The sequence below is a fragment of the Heliangelus exortis genome, chromosome 8 (assembly GCF_036169615.1).
Source record: "Heliangelus exortis chromosome 8, bHelExo1.hap1, whole genome shotgun sequence".
NCBI classification, from domain to species: domain Eukaryota; kingdom Metazoa; phylum Chordata; class Aves; order Apodiformes; family Trochilidae; genus Heliangelus; species Heliangelus exortis.
In genome coordinates, this window is record NC_092429.1 from 989,438 (window position 1) to 1,005,786 (window position 16,349).

At 43.9% G+C, this 16,349-nt stretch overlaps 1 protein-coding gene and 1 long non-coding RNA gene across 11 annotated transcripts in view; one reads left to right on the forward strand and one right to left on the reverse strand.

The window, feature by feature from the left end:
• Nucleotides 1–16,349, reverse strand: part of LRRC7 (leucine rich repeat containing 7) — a 143,070-nt gene that overhangs the window by 91,341 nt on the left and 35,380 nt on the right. The window lies entirely within an intron of this gene.
• Nucleotides 10,386–15,511, forward strand: LOC139798733 (uncharacterized). The gene is made up of 3 exons (XR_011726941.1): nucleotides 10,386–11,368; nucleotides 12,121–12,262; nucleotides 14,226–15,511. It is a non-coding gene; the product is annotated as an uncharacterized lncRNA (long non-coding RNA).

Here is a 16,349-nt window from a genome sequence, read left to right on the forward strand (position 1 = left end):
CCTTCATCAGAATGTGTAACACCCAGAGGCACACACAGCCTGAAAACACTGTACCTTGCAGCCAGTTTCTTACAAAAAGCCTGTATTTTGTTAGAAAAGCTGTTCCAAAGGGCCAACTTCTTCAGCCATTTGAAAACTTTTTTCCTCCAGAGTGAATTGTTTCCCTTTGAATGCCTAACCTTGATTTGCAGCCTTTAACATCAGAAGAGAGCCAGCCTATGAGAATGACAGCAATCAGCTCATGAAGCTGTGCCCTTCCCAAACAGACTGCAACAGGAGTAGTTCTGTTAGCACGTTACTGGTTAAAGTGCAAAGGTTTCCAATACGGTCCCCAAATATTTATTTTTATACTGCAAAAACGTCTCTTATAAATGAAGTGAGAAATACAAATGAGTGTCACTAGAAGCATAACAAATTGCATCAGATTGCTCAGTGTGGCAGGGTCTCATTCTCTCACAACCAGGTACTCACTACATCAGGGCATTACTAATAATTGGGAAACTCTTTTTTCCTCAGTTCTCTATCTGGCTTACTCATAGCTTGCAAATTATCCCTCCCCTTTCCCCGTGCCCCCAAACAGCAGTGCTCTAAGAAATAAAAGGAAAGAGAACTGCACAAACCAACCCAACACCCACCAAACAAACAACCAAAACCCAAAAATGCAGCAACACAAACCAAAGTCATCCCTTAATCCAACTAATTAATATTGCCATGAGCAGTCAAGAGACAGTTGCTCACAAGTGCCTGGAATCACTACTCCCATTCACCCCAAATCTGTGAGTGTCTCTCACTGGAAAGGTCAGGAAAACGGGGACTTCATATCAGTGATATTTCCAGCAACTGAAATAATTCAATTCTAAATTTGAGAGCTGAAAACCAGCACATCATTTCCACAGAAATGGATTAGCTGGGGCATGCCTGTCAAATGGCAGTCAGCTCTGTACACCTGTGGATAAAACAAGGCCACTTCTTCAGCTCCTTGGCTTGCTCTGGCTTGGCTCCCTCTCTCCCAAGCACCAGGCAAAAAGCATTTTCCTGACATTTACCACCCAGTCCTTTTTAAGGGAGTCAAGTAATTTCAGACTCATCAAGCTTGCAAATAGCTCTCTAGAATGAAGCCTCTAAACTTTGTTTCCTTGTCTGTGCAGAAAACATTTTCACTTGAGAAAGGGTGATTAAATTCTTAATTACCCACCATGCACATAAAAATGTCATTCAGCCTAAGTAACTGTGGGTTTTATACCGAGAGGTTAAAGCCCAGTTTGAAAATATTTCCTTTGGTGTCTATTCACTAACTACTAAGCTGCTAAAAACTTGGAAAAGTGCACATACATCCTGAAACAACGGCAGAGGCTCCCTCTGGACATCCAGTGAGGTGCATGACACCCTGGTGTTTACCTGTGAGCACAGAACATCCCTGTGCTGCAGTCAGAAGGCAGCAAGGAATCTACACCTTGCCTCTGTCCCCGATGAAATTCAGGGGTCTCTGCTGCTGTGAGAGGCACATTGGTGTGCACTGTAAACATAAGACTGAAACCAGCTTTCATTTTCACTTAGGAACACAGTGTTAGTCAGTGGAAATTCAGCTTTCCTCTATAACATTCTAATTATATTGTGGCATCTCTCCTAAAATGAATTTAACAAAAACAAAAACAAAGGATTTTCACACTGGATCACGGGCACAGTGTTTGCTGTCAAAGGCTGCTTGCTGCAATGTGCAGGAGAAGACAGCCCCATAAGGCATCCAATTGCATTTTAACCACAACTTTTGAATGCAGAAAAACTATTGGGATGCACTGCTTTGAGAATTGTAAGAAAGCTGAATATTTGGCTAATAATAAAACAGAATGGTTAAAGATAGTCACATCTTTAGTAATCAGTATTAGTCAAAGTGTCAGGTAATTTCTGTAATCTGGTATGTCATTCAAAGATCTATTTCTCACCACAATTAATTCCAAGTGTTCAAAAACTCCACAAAGATAACCCTGATATTATCCTGTGCATGAGGGCAACATGGAAAAGAAATGAAGATGAGTGGGTTTTCTGTAACTTCTTGCAACAGAATTGTATACAAGGCAAAGTATAAATGGATTTTAAAAGCATTGAGACACATGTGAAGGAAAAAAGCCAACCAAGACCAAGCAATACCCTGACACAATGCCTGCCTCAGGAAGTCCTTAAGGGGCAGCAGATTAGGATTTAGGAGAGTTTACCAGGGAAGCACAATCTCATGTGGCATTACTACAACTACAAACATTAGATGTTTGTAAGAGAGGCTTAAAGCCAGGATACCCACCTGGGTTTCTATTTCTTCCTGCCATCAACAGCTCACTGCCAAACTCTGGTCGAGATATGGCAGGAAAGCCCTCAGAGCTCTCAGCTGTGAGTTCCCTACTCACATTTTCCTAACAGTGAGGTTAGCAACAATCCCTCACCTTGCTGATGTGATATAGATGAGTTCTACTGCAATCAGTACAGTTTTGTTCAGGTACTGAGGTCTGCTGATAAAGAGAGCAAGAAATGTGTGACAGGATGAGGTCACCAGAGTCCAGCACTGCAGGGATCCTCTGAGGCATCCAGAGGAGGAATGGCCTTGAGCTAATGCTATCTAATAATGAACATTTGTTGAATTAGGGCCTCAAAGACTACAACTAAAAACCCCCAACAAAAAACTAAAAAACCCACCGCCCAAATCACAAAAGCCTAGACATCAGTGTTATACCAAGAACAGAAAAATCAGTTTGAAAGGGTTTGGTTAAATGGGTTAGAAAAGTGTATGTAGGAGGTTCTTTCATGGCACTGGACAAAAGAAGGTAAATCAGGCATTCATATGCTGAGCCAGGAGTGATTTTGCTCTTTTAATGAAAAAAGAGTAGATACAAATGTCTCCTCACAAAAACAGGTGATCAGGGGAATGCTAAATCCAAGTGGGAAAAGGAGCAGATAGTTCCCAAATGTGTGAGACTATAAAAAAGAGAGCAGGCTGTATGAAAGAAAGCTGAAGTGCAGATGATGAAGAGAAAAGAAAGCTAAAAATTACAACGGGACACCTGCCCACCACACAGATGAAAACAGTACAAGAGTGATGAGAAGAGCTAAGTGCCTGGAGAGCAGGCAGATAAGCTACATCAGGAAATAAATGGTTTGCTTTCCACGAGGGAAGGCAACATTGTCTGTTGTCCCTGGAGCAATGAGCTACAGAGACTGCAACAGCCTCCACAGCTCAGTATCTCTCCCAGCATCTTTGCTCGGGGGAGGAAGAAATCAGCTTCCTGCAGAAAATCCTGCAGCCCAGGTCTGCATACACACCAAAGGGGTTTCACTGCTGGGAAAGGAGGGAGCAGAACTTGCTGCCTTGTTTTGCTTCCCATCAACTTGCAGAAAGATGAAGACAGTGGCAGCAAAAATTGTGTCCAAATAAACTGGGAATTATTCATGTACAACACCAAAGAAAGAGTGAAAGGGACTCAAGAAAATGGAAAAGTGAACATTGCATTTTTCCTCAACGGCCATGAGGGAAATTAGAAATGGAGGAAGAAAAGCTTCCTCCAAAAATTAATAGTTAAGCACATTATTAACAGTTAAGCACGAAATTACTGCAGAAAACTGAGATGGAAGAGATTGGATCCACTAATGAGTCACTCCACATTAAAGGGAGAGAAGAGAGATGAAGAAGGAAAAAAACCTAGTCCAAATCTCTAGGAAGGGCTCTTACTCTGGAAAATTAGAGAACTCAGAAAAACAGGTATTGAGCAAAATTAGTCAGCAGTTTTTCCAGATAATAGAAGATACCTAAACCATCTGATAATTAGAGTACAAAAAAGGCATGAGAAAGGAAAGAAGCATGAACTAAAGGAAAATCTGGTGTGGCTCCAAATCTGACTAGCAACTACAGACAGAGCACAAAAGTCAGAAAACCACATTTCATTATTATTGACAAATACACCATTTGAAAACACCTCACCACCTTCATGAGATCATAAAGTCCATCAATACGTTTTAGAAATGGAGGAAATAAGGAAAGTTTTGTTGGGATAATTTCTGAAAAGATGATAATATGGAAGTGAAATCTCCTTTTGTAGAAATGAGGATGTAAACCGGTGATGACATTAAAACAAAGGAAAAAAAAAATCCCTGGATATTTTAACAAGTACCTTAAGCAAACCTACATGGTATTGAAGTTAACTTGAACAATCTCATGTGGCTATAAGAAGACTGCACTCTGCCTGCCTCAGATTTTCAAACTTTCTACTGAAGAACTTGGGGTTTAGCAACGCAGCAACAGCCCAGCACGATGGAGTTTTAATGGGCTGCAATTCTGTGAACCAAGAGGTGACAAACCAGTTCATGAGTTACCATGTTCCCAAGACAGAAAATAAATAAGGAAAAGGTACTGGGACAATGGTAAACATCAAAGCCACCATGTCCAGTGAGCTACAGGGTCAGCTGTACAGCTGACTACAATGCTGCAGGATATTAGCCAGTAACAGAGCAGAGTGCTGCCTGCTCAGACATACTCGTGCCACCTCACTTCACCAACTTGAAAAATGAATCATATACAGATAGGTCTAAACACCAGGCAAGGTTTTACCACACCTGTCACTTAGTACTTGGCTTCAGAATACTAAAAAAATGTAAAAGTCTATTAAGGGAGTTATTTTCATGTTTCTTTAATTTCAAAGTGGCATAATAAAGATGTAACAAGGTGCAAATGGAAGTATGTTAACAGTATCCTTGCAAGGAAGCACTTTTAAAATCTTGTGCATAATTCTAAGCTTTTTTAAGAAAAAGAGGTTAAAAAAGCCAAAGCAAGAAATAAAAAAGTGAAAAGAGCAGATAACAAAATGGGTTTGGAACTATAAAGGAAGTTCCTCTGAAGCTCATGGAAATATACTGGGAAACTGCAGCTAAACACTTGGCAGCCTTCTATCAGAAATTCTGCCTACTATTGTTTTCACCCTATTAACAAGAAAGAGGCACAAAGCAGTCCTCAGGTTTTAGGCTGCCATCTTTGCAGCAGTAAGGACACGTAAGCAGTGATTTTACCTTTCATGCTCAACCTAGAAATCTAAGAATGAACTCTGCTTAAGATGCTCACTGCTTTGCACATCTCTGCCTGACTGGATCAGTGATCCCCTGCAGCACCCTGTATTCCCAGGGGACTGGGAGAGGGCAGGAATTTGGGAAGTAGATCTAATTAGCCTTTTTATTCTACATCCAGTTAGCTGTTACCAGTTACATACAGGGGAACAGGAAAAACAGAATAAGTACATAAAATAGTAAAAGAATCAAAAATCACTGTAGCATTAGGATTTTAGTTACCTTATACTGGCATATCAGCATGCTCCATTTCTCTTCATCTTCACCTCGAGATACTCTCAGGGGCTTTTTCTGTGTTAAGTAACTTAATTGAAAAACCTTCAGAGTAGAATTGTCAGTAGGAAACCACAACTTAGCAAATCTCACTGTAGTGAAGGGGAAAATGTAGCCCTTGACTCGTTACTAGACAGCAGTCCTCCTTTTCTCTCTTTTTTTTCTCTGCCATCCATTTTTTTTTCCTTCTTTCTGGCTAGAAAGCAAGAAACACACCCCCCTGCTCTGACCAGCTCCCTTTTTTCCCTTATCCAAGCACTTCTCCCAAGGCAGCAGTGGCTCTCCAGTGGGTGCTCCACCTGTAGCTCAGCAGCGAGCAGCGCACCGCTGCCTTTTTGGCTGGCCCTGCAGGGAGGCATCCATCACTGCACAGATGGATGTGGCTTCCCCTGGAATTGCTCATGTTTCACCCTCATAATTTCATTTCATTAGCTTCCATTTCCAAAGCACACACATACTTCCCCCTTGTGCAGATGTTCACCCTGACAAGGGCAATGCATCACTTGGAGTTTAACGCCGCTCCGCTCTTGCTGCCACTGAGCCCTCCTGTGGGCTAAGGAAGCCTTATGAAGCCACTTGTGTGTACAGCACAACTTACAGCTCAGCTTGAAAAAGCAGGGAGAGGAGTTTTATAAGAAAAACAGATTTAATAGAATCTATCTTTCTCGTGGCCTCCAAAATTCAGGCTGATTAGCCTGCATGGGAGTTACAGACGAACCACACTTCAGGTGCATGAAATCACCGGACTCCCTTTTTAACCCTAAATTTAACATGCAAAAAAAAACTCCAGAGGAATAAACTGTACGTTCTTCTGAATAACCTATTTCTGAGTCCACTTGTACCTCCCCAGTGAGAAGCTCTGAAATTCATTTGTGCTTCTATTGAAGGGCCAGCCCGTCAGTCCTGTTTAGTAGCACAATGTCAGAGATCCCAACCAAGGGAGGAACAGCCTGTGGGCTCCCACAGCGAGGGGCTTCACTCCCAGCCTCCAGCACTACAGCTCATACAGCACTGTCCTGATCCACAGATGCTCTTTATCCTGGCAAAATACAACAGCAATTTAGAAGGAAAATGCAGACACACAAGCAGTCACATTCACGCATTCAAAGGAGCCCTGTGGGTATCTTTGCCAGAAGCAAACCAAGGACAGATTTATTCTTCCAGTTTCGCCCCCCAGATTTTGATATTTTCTTCACCAGAAATGCCCATGCCTCAACTGCTTTCACTCAAGGGTAAATGCAGCAAAATCACAAGTGCCCAGCAACAGAGCAGCCTCTTGCTGGCACACATGGTGGCCAATGTGGACATATTTGCTGAGATTCCAATGTTTAGAGGATTGCATGTGTGCATTTATCTGACCACACGCTTCCCTCACTAACTCAGTCAGACCAGAAGAGGAACAGGATTGTCCAAGTTGCTGCCACAGGGCTGCCTCAGCACTGCATCCCCTCAGCAGTCACGCGTGGCTGAGGAGGACTTGTACCACAGAGCATCCCACCACCTTCCCACCTCCAGCCTTCCAAATACCGGTCAAGTCATCCTGAAGCCTTGGGTGGGTTCCCTTACAGCTTACAGGATCATGTCAGATGATCACAGATCAGGAAAACTGTTTATTTGTAGTACACAGCTGTCTGGATAAACACTGGCGATGAAATCACTAAAATAATCTGTCTACACTTTCAGTTTTATCAGAAGTGCATTACCTTTTAGCAAAACAACCTATCCAGCTTCCTAACCACACAGATGGCCTTACTTTTTTTTTTTCTTCTTCTTTCATTTATGTAATTGTTTTGCGGCCCTTTCCATCTCTGGCACGGCGACAAAACAGCAATCCTTTTATATTAAGAGGTTATTTATTGAAGCAAAACACACCTGAACAGCCTCAATCAGATTAGGAGAGGAAAAACCATCTCAGGACAGCATCTGGTGAGTGTCTGCAGACGTGCCTCACTTTCCTGGCCCAGCGGTGCTGGCAAGTGGGCAGCTGAAGCTCCCCAAGAAGATGAGGATGTCCCCCACTGTCTCCTGCCCAGATGGCCTCCCCAGGGGCTCAGCCTCTCCTCTGCTTACAGAGGTTCACACCTGGGAATGTGGGGCTACAGGGAGCTGCTCAAAGGAAAGATTAAAAAATGGGGTTTGATCCCGAAACCTTTGCCTTCAGCTGCCATCAGGGAAATACTGCTGTGAGCTAGGTTCACCTTGGCTTAAATTCCACTCTTGCTGCTGGACTGTACCACTAATTATTGGATGCATATTTATTTCACGTTTTGTATGGTCTGTGGCATTTGGAAGCAGGCGGGTTTGGTCCCTGACTGATTTCCTCAGCTGGCATTTCTCAGAGCAATTCCATGAGTGGATTTACCAGCAAAGCCACCCAGAGGAGAGCAGGATGCCCAAGGAGCCAGGGCCCTCAAAGACAGCTCTGATTATCTCTCCAGAGCTACCAAACTGCAACTTCAGAAGCTTATATATCACCCGAGTTTCAAGAGAATTCAAAATAATGCATTTTTCCTTTCACAAAGATCTGAAAGGTCATTTCCAACTAAAACGATTCCAGGATTCTCATGCTAGAAGGGGAAGTTCTGAATAGACAAACTAGCTAGCTTGTAACAAACAAACTCAAAAAAGTGAACTGAGAAAAAGAATTGAAAAAACAAAACAAAAAAAAGAACAAAAAGAAGCCATGACTCAGCTGCGTCACAGCACAACAAACCGCTTTAAAAATGTTGATCGGAGCACCACATTTTGCATTCTTTTTCCTTCAAGTCCGAATCCTCATGGAGTATCTCTTCAAGTTTTGTTTTGTTTTTAATCTTCAACACCAGAAGTGAGTAACTGACCTGAGCCAAGGCCGCAGGGCAGGGAGGGCTCAGCCCCTCTCCTCAGGGCTGTGAGGGGCTGTGAGGGGCTGTGAGTGCCGCCCCGCGCCAGCCCCGACCGGTTCCAGCCGGCTGGGCACAGCCTCTTCCCGCCAAAACCCGCCCGGCACAGCCCTGTGCTGCTCACCACAGGGGCTGGGCTGGGGGAGCAGGGGGTTTGTGCCACAGAAATTTGTGTGAATTGGCAATAAGGAATAATTTGTCTTACTTGCAGACTTTTTGCCCTGTGAGGGGACAGAATAAGCGGCATGTTCCCCTCACCCAGCCTGAGTCAGGCTGGGCTCCTTGCCTTCCTGAGGCTGTGAAGAGAGGGGCGACACACACCTTCCCCTCAGGGGCACATCTCCCATACAGCACTTGAGCACAAAATTAAAGCCTTCTGGTAGAACAAAGCCTCTCAGCATTATCAGTCTTTGCCTCCAAAGAGAGGAGATTTAAGTTAAACATTAGGGAGAAATTCTGCCAGGGGTGCTGAGCCCCTGGTTGCCCAGGTTGCCCCCAGAAGCTGTGGCTTCCCCAGCCCTGAAGGTTGGATGGGGCTTGGAGCAGCACCCTGGGCTGTGGCAGGTGTCCCTGACCATGGCAGGGGAGTTGGGAATGGATGGATCTTTAACATCCCTTCCAGCCTAAACCAGTCCGGGATTTGCTGTACAACCCACCCCATGGTGTCTCAGTGCAGTAACTGGGAATGCTGCAAAGAAAACATCAGGGGAGGAATAAAATGTACTGGAGGGGGAATTAAGCTTTCTCCAGCTAATTGTCACTAAAACAGGCATCTTCATACACACCCATCCATGACTTTGTGGCATCCAGACAGGAGAGTTCCCTTCTCTGGGCTGGTGAAAGGGCAGAGCTGCAGTCACGCATCCCCCATCTCCTCCGTGTTCCCAGGGGATGAAAGAGAAACCTGTGTGCACAGGACCTGGAACTAAGCAGTGCTTGGGAATAAAGCATGCTGAGAAATATCAGCCAAAGACTCATGTTTTCATGTTTACATATTTCTGTTCCTATGTTTGTGTATCATTTGGATGTTTACATATTTCTGTACCTGGGTTTATAGTTATAAAGGTGTGTATTTATATACTTGTGTGTTGTGGGTTTATATATAAAGAAATTCACATTGAAACAAGAGGAACACTGGAAAGAACAAATATTTTTGTAATGGAATAGGCATGATATTTGTTGCTGAAGAATGTAAAGACATGGATAACTTTATATGTATTTTAATATTAAAAATATTATTTTCCTTAAGTTCAAGAATTTCATCCCTGTGCATCCTCTATACCTAACTCCATGTGACAGTAATGGGAATTATACAAGTCCTTTTTAAAGAGCAGAATGAACCTTTTAGCTGTAAAACCTTTAGGTTTATTTGGTGGTTTTTAGCCCCTGGTGATGCTGAATATAACAGCTCTCATGTCAAAAAGGGGACCTGTCTTTTACAAAATGCAGAGAGAGAAAAGTTGTCTGCCACACCAGGCACTAATCCTTCATCCTAAAGCTCCAAGTTGCCCTGCTGTAAGCCAGGTTAGTCCTTGGATGGGGACAGGGTGACTTTGGTTCACAGCAGCTGGGGATTTGGCTGCTTCTGTCCAGGTCCACTGTTCCACCTTCTCCACTAGAGCTCTATAAAATGTTTTGTGGTGTATCAGTTACACTCAGGGCAAAATACAGGATGCAGCACAGTAGCACTGCAATGTACTACACAAAGCATTCCTGAAAATTACTGTGGCCTCTTCCTCTCTACTTCCAAGCTACTGAGTATCTTATTACATAGAGAAACCCGGGAAAATCATGGTAAGATAATGGAGACTTAGCCACCTTTTCCTTGTTCCAGCAGACAAGGATTTGTCCCCCACCACACACAGCAGAGAGATTTTCAACATGCTGTGGTATACTCCAGGTATCTAAAGGAAATTACTGAGTATTATATCAGCCCTGCAGAGTCCATTTTCACTCACTGGTGCAAAACACCAACTGAGCATTAGTCAGTTCCCAAGGCTATGCATGTCTGCATCACTGCTTCTGCTCAGCAGCTTCATTCAGTCACTGCTGGAATACAGATAATGGCAAGTTCATTCTGTAAGTGCTCATCTTCCCTTGCTCCTTTCTCCTTCCATCCCAGTGACACCTCACAAAACCAAAAAACTGCAAATATTTTTTCCTTTGTTACAAATGCACTCCCCAGCATTCTCCAACTGGCCACGAAAAAACAAACAAGTGTTTTGTATTTTTTTCAACTGTTTCAATAGTCAGTCAGATGGAAGATAGGGCTCAGTGTTAAATATTAATGATTCATTTTGTTTCTATTACAGGGCAGCTAATAGGCAGCAAGATTGTTTAAGAGCCCTCTATAACTTTAAACACGCCAGGGCTCTGGATGTGCATGTGTATCTGTCACAAGTCATTTTGCTCCAACTTGCTGACATTCTCCTTATGTATATCACAAGGCACCAACTAGAATTTTTTTTTGGGTCAGATCCAAAAAAGGAATTACTTTACTCTCCCAGACACACATGGTTTCTAATGTTATTTAACACTCAGGGCTGGGAGCAATAATTAAACACAGAGCAGAGCCACAAAGGATTTCTGGTGCAAGAAGAGGAGGAGGGGATGTGAAGCTGGAGAAAGGGACAGGTGACCAGCTGAAGTCTGGCTGTCCTCAGGACAGGTGACCAGCTGAAGTCTGGCTGTCTGAAGACCCAGGATTTCTTCGAAGGAGCCCATCCCAGTTTCCCATCCCCTGGGTCCCCCTGCCCAGCTCTGCCCTGCCTGTGCCAGCAGCCCTGAGCCTGCCAGAGCCCATCTGGCCCCGGGGCTGCCAGCACCCCAGGGAGCTGGCATGGGAGCCACCTCATCCCCTTCCTGCTGCCAGTGCTCTGGCTGCAGTGTGGGACAGAAATACAAAGTCCAGAGGAGTCTCACCTGTTCCTGAGGACGGACCAAAGCTTCACAGAAGAAATGAAAATGCAGGAGGAAGAGGTCTGAAGAACCCCCCCACACTCCCTTCCCCTCCCAGCAGACAGAGGGGTGCTGAGCACCTGCTTTGGGCACCAGGCAGAGCCAGGAGGAGCAGGACACAGAGCCCTGGGACAAGGATGGTATTCAGCATGGATGTAAGTTACCCCATTGAGATGCAACTCCTTGGCCTTGAGAAACTTGGTTGTTTCCCTTCTGCCACACAGTTCTGTGTAACTGCCTTTTCTTCTGCTGGTATCCTAGCAACATCACTTCTAAATCACTGTCCAAGGAATAAAGCAAGTGACTTCATTAATGCCATCTAAAGCATGGCAGACTTTCTGAATATTTGAAAATCATTAATGCAACAGCATAAAACATAGCAAACAAATCTGAATTTTAGAAGCAGTAGGAAGTCAGGAATTTGGCCTTTTAGACAAAAGATGTCACATGGATATGGCAACTTTGGGTTTTTTCCTTCTTTTGAAACACTGTGCAGCTGGGCCTTCTATCAGAGGACAGCCAGTAGTGACTTCACCATGACCTGTTCACCCTCACACCTCAGTGCCTAGCACAGAAATAGCATTGGTGTGCCTTGGATATATTTAATACATCACAGTTCCACTTCAAACTGAGTTTGGCTGTCAGCTTGATTATTGTTAATTTGTTTAAGCATTGGGGAGTAGCAAGAGTTGAAACAAAGATAAAAACATTAGAATAGGTCAGACAAAACTCTCATCTACATTGTATTTAACCAAAATAGCTCCCCTTACCAGCTCATCTCCTCGGGGGTTTCGGGAGGGCTCAGCCCTTGTCCCAGGGCTACATAACTTGCAGGGGCATTCTGAGGTCAGCTTCATTTAAATAAATAAATAAACGTTTCTTTTCTCTCCTACTTTGCTTCCTCTAGAAATCTCTTTCCTCTTACAGCACCACCACTACAGCAATGTGCTTTCATTCCCAACCATGATGCCAACAAGAGACTGGTTTTATGAGACTGAGTTTCTTCCTCCCTTTCCTTGTTCTCGTCTGCACACTTACAAAACACAAAGGTAAGAAGAACATATTTCCCTTTCCCTGGAGCTTCTCTGAGATTACATTCCTACCGTAGTCTTTAATTAGTAGACTTTTCTGTAGCTTAAATGGTGTTCTTGCTCCCTTTAGCACTGCAGAAGAACCCCCAAACACACAGTTTAATAAACTTCTAATCTCTAGTCCTCTGAAGACCTCATCTGCGATGATCAGGAGATGACAGCTCTGGAATTCAGAGTGATTTCTCTGCCTCCACATTCCCTGCAGTAGCCCTTGCCCCACCAGCTTTGTGTCAGCTCAGTTCTGACTGACCACAGGGCAACACCCCGGCCCTGAGCCACCAGGCTGCAGCTCTGCCACCGAGCAGACCCAGCACTGTCTGGCACAAAATGGAAAATTCTACTGATAGGGAACTATCGGGTGCCCATGAAGCCTCCTGCACCACTGGCAGCTGAAGGGCATTCATGTGGTTTGTGATAGAGCCTCTGATAGAGCCACGGGGCTGGGAGATTTCTGCCCTTGAGCTCAGAGAGGGCTGGGAGGAGAGCTTTGCCACCTCCTGTTCGAGGTTCCCTGCCAGGTATTACAGGTCTTTGCCATGGCAGCCTCCAACTGCCTGAAAGGCTGTTTTTCATCAGGAGAGGTTGGCACTGGAGAGGAGTCCAAAATTAAATTATTCCAGAGCACCAGATTTGCATCATTTTCCTTCTGCCTTTCACCACACCTCTGACAACAGGTAGAAAATCCTGCCCTGTTGTATCAAGAACACCTCAGCACAGCCTAACTTTGGCTGGAAGACATTTTCATAGTCTCTTAGAATGGATTTTCCTATTTTGCAACTCTGGCAATGGCTCAGGAGATCAGAAAGAGAGCCATGAACAGCTGAGAAAGTATGAATTTCCCTAGAGTACAAGGCCAGCATATACAATCAACCCAAAAAGCCATTTGATTACCCAGTATTTCATATTCAGAAAAAAAATTATTTTACAGCAATATTTTCCTGACAAATAAATTACCAACCAAAAATACAGAGATTCAAATGATAGCTCAAGAGATATTACTCCTGCCTTTACTGCTGAGTTTTGATGAATTACTTTTCTTGTAAATAGGCAAACAGAATGACATTGCCTGTCCCAGTCCCTAAATAACATTACAATTTTTTCATATGTTTACATGAGATTTTGTCCCTTTTGCTGCTCAGCTGTGTATATCCTAGCACTGAGCTGGGGCCTGCTGGATCATCCCAAGGCAAGGTGCTTCCTGCAGGGAAACCTGAGGCTCAGGGCTGGCCATGCCAAGGAGAGGGTTGCAGCACCTCTGATAAAAGCTGTTCTGGCTGAGGGCAGTTCCCCTCAGATCCCAGGAATTAGCCTGCTTCCCAAAGGGGATTCAGAAGTGCTGAGGCCAAAAGGCTGTCCTGCTGCTCACTGCCTGGATTTTAGGAGGAAATCTAAGGGTAAAATGGACTGATGACTTGTTGGAGCAGTGGATGTACCAGTGCCCCTGGAGCCTGTTGCACCCTTGCCTTAATGAGAATTTACAGGGGGGTTCTTGCAGCAAGAACCACCAGGATGGCACAGGAGAGTCTCTGCACAATTCTACTTTCTACTGAGCCTCCTCTCCCACAGCAAGGCCTTTAGAGACTTTGTCTGTATATATCTGGAGCCTCTCAGCTGTGTCCTGAGAGCACTGGTAAGCTGGTCACAGGTAGAGGTACAATAACCTCTTTTGTGCCATATTATCAGGGAGAACTAGAACGGAGCAGGCAGCTGCTGCACCAAGTGCTTAACAGGGAAAATGGGATAATCTGAGCAGTTACAGGCCTGTCATCCTGACACTGATCCTGCACAATGGAATAGGCAATACACAACACTATTTGTAAAGAATTACAGCAGATTAATTAAATTAATGCCATTACACATGTGTATTAAAAAAAAAGCAGCGTCAAACTAGCCTAACAAATTTCTTTTGATGGGATTACAGGTATGAGGGATAACAGCAACGGATTCAGCAGGCACTGGATTTAATACTGCCCAGCTTTTGCCTGAGAACTCAGAACGTTATAAATTCGTGTACTGCATTAAATAGACTTGAAACTCACAAAATAAAAGTTTAGAAAAGAAGCTTAATTGTAACTTGAGAATCACCATAAAAGGAGGATGTTTTAAATCCAGGTCCCACTTTTGGGGCTTTTGTTACTTTCCCTCTTCTTGAAAGACTTCAGAAGATTTGAAAATGCCACAAAAAATGACCAGCACCCAAAGGGAGATTAAAGGACCCCAGGATGGGAGGCAGTGAGGGAGGAGTTTGGACTACCCAGACCTGGAAACAACAGGAGGGAATGGGCTCATGCAGCCAAGGAACATCAGGGGCAGCCCCAGCTGCTGGCTGGCTCCTCTGCTGATTCTGCAAGAGCAGGCAGCAAGAGTTGTTTGGGGCATTCCAAAATTCAGAACAGAAACAGAATATACAATCAAGAGTAAAGCCCTGGGGCTTTTGCGGGCACTCCCTGCAGCTGAGACATCTTCTGAAGGAAGAGGCTGCTCTGCGGGACCAGACTCTGCTGGGTGCATTGATGGGACCCACACTCCAAAGCTCCAGCCACCACAGCAATCTTCTTTGGAATTAGGATAAGATCCAAATACCCATTTTCCACAGCTCAGTTCTTGTAGCAGCTAATTTCTCCCTAATAAAGCTGCAAGAGATTAAACCTCGGATGTGAAATGTTAGCACAAAGAGAAATGTTCAAAGGGCAGGGACTAAAGGAAAGCCATCCAAGCCCATCAAGTCACACTGGATGCTGCATAAGTCAATTAGGAGCAGTGAGAAATGCTCAGATGTGCTAAGCAGGGCTACAGGTTTTTCATTAATTATGACCAGAGAGAGGACACCATGCATCCACTTAGCTTGAGAGGAAAGTGAATAAGAATATTCAAAGACACTTCAATATCAGCCCCAGGCTGATTATCACAGTCTTTGCCCTGAAGAAGAGTTTCCCTTTCAGGGTGCTTTTTGTCTGGAAGGATGAAGGACACGGTTTATTGATGTCTTCCTTTCTACAATTCTTTTTAACTCCATGTATTTTCTGTTCACAGAGCCAGAGCAGAGGCTGACACATCTTCAACCTTTTTCTTAGAGATTCATCAGATAACGTAAACCCTACATATGTGAATAGGAAGTTCAATTCATTCACACTCCCATGATTAACAAATGTAACAAATTAAAAATGGTTAACTTGTAAGACTTCAATAAAGTGCTTCTTATGGTGATTTCACTTTTCCCACACAATGGTCTCTTTCTGCCAAAACTGGGAGGTATATTTTTAGAAGTAATGTTGTAAAGTATCACAATGAATAAAACCTTTCAGGAACGCACAGAATGGCTGAGAATTACTTCTGAAGTTACCTAAATGCTTGTGTTAACAATGTTGACGTTCATAAGAAGTCCATTATGGAGAGCACAGGTGTCTATTCCAGGGGTGAACTCTCTCAGTCCACAAGCTGCTATTTCATGTGATTAAATATTATATACCCTTAATTTTGGAGCAGTCCTCACCCCCACTTTCTCAGTTGCATTAGCAGGTACAGCCTCCCTTTTGGGGTGAAAGGTCTCAGAATATGTAAAATGATTTGCCTTAGGTATAATCTTGCCCTGACAACCTCATCCACTGACAAGGACTAAAAGCTCTCATTCAGCTATCAAGCTCCAAGAAACATATGCTCAACTTACAATAAACAAAGGTCATCTGGACCAAGCTGGAAAGGCTCCAGCTGGGGGAAAGAATCCAAAATAATTTTACAGGAAAGTGGCTGCTAATGCCAATGTACACTCAAAAAAGCCCAAAACCAACTGTGGAAGACACGTGGGCTCAGAGCTGTACAATATTTAGCTGTCACACTCCCAGTGCTGAAATAAGCTCCAAGTTATGCAAGAGCTGGGGGCACCCCGGGCTTGGTGTCTGATCAGGATGAACAGCAGTGCAGCCCAGGGCTGAGCTGCTAATCAAGAAACTTTAACATTTTTTTTTAAACCTTAAAGAGATTTAATTATCATCTATTCAAGTTTATTGGCAGAACTTCAAGGGTTTGCCACAAATGCTGGGTTCCT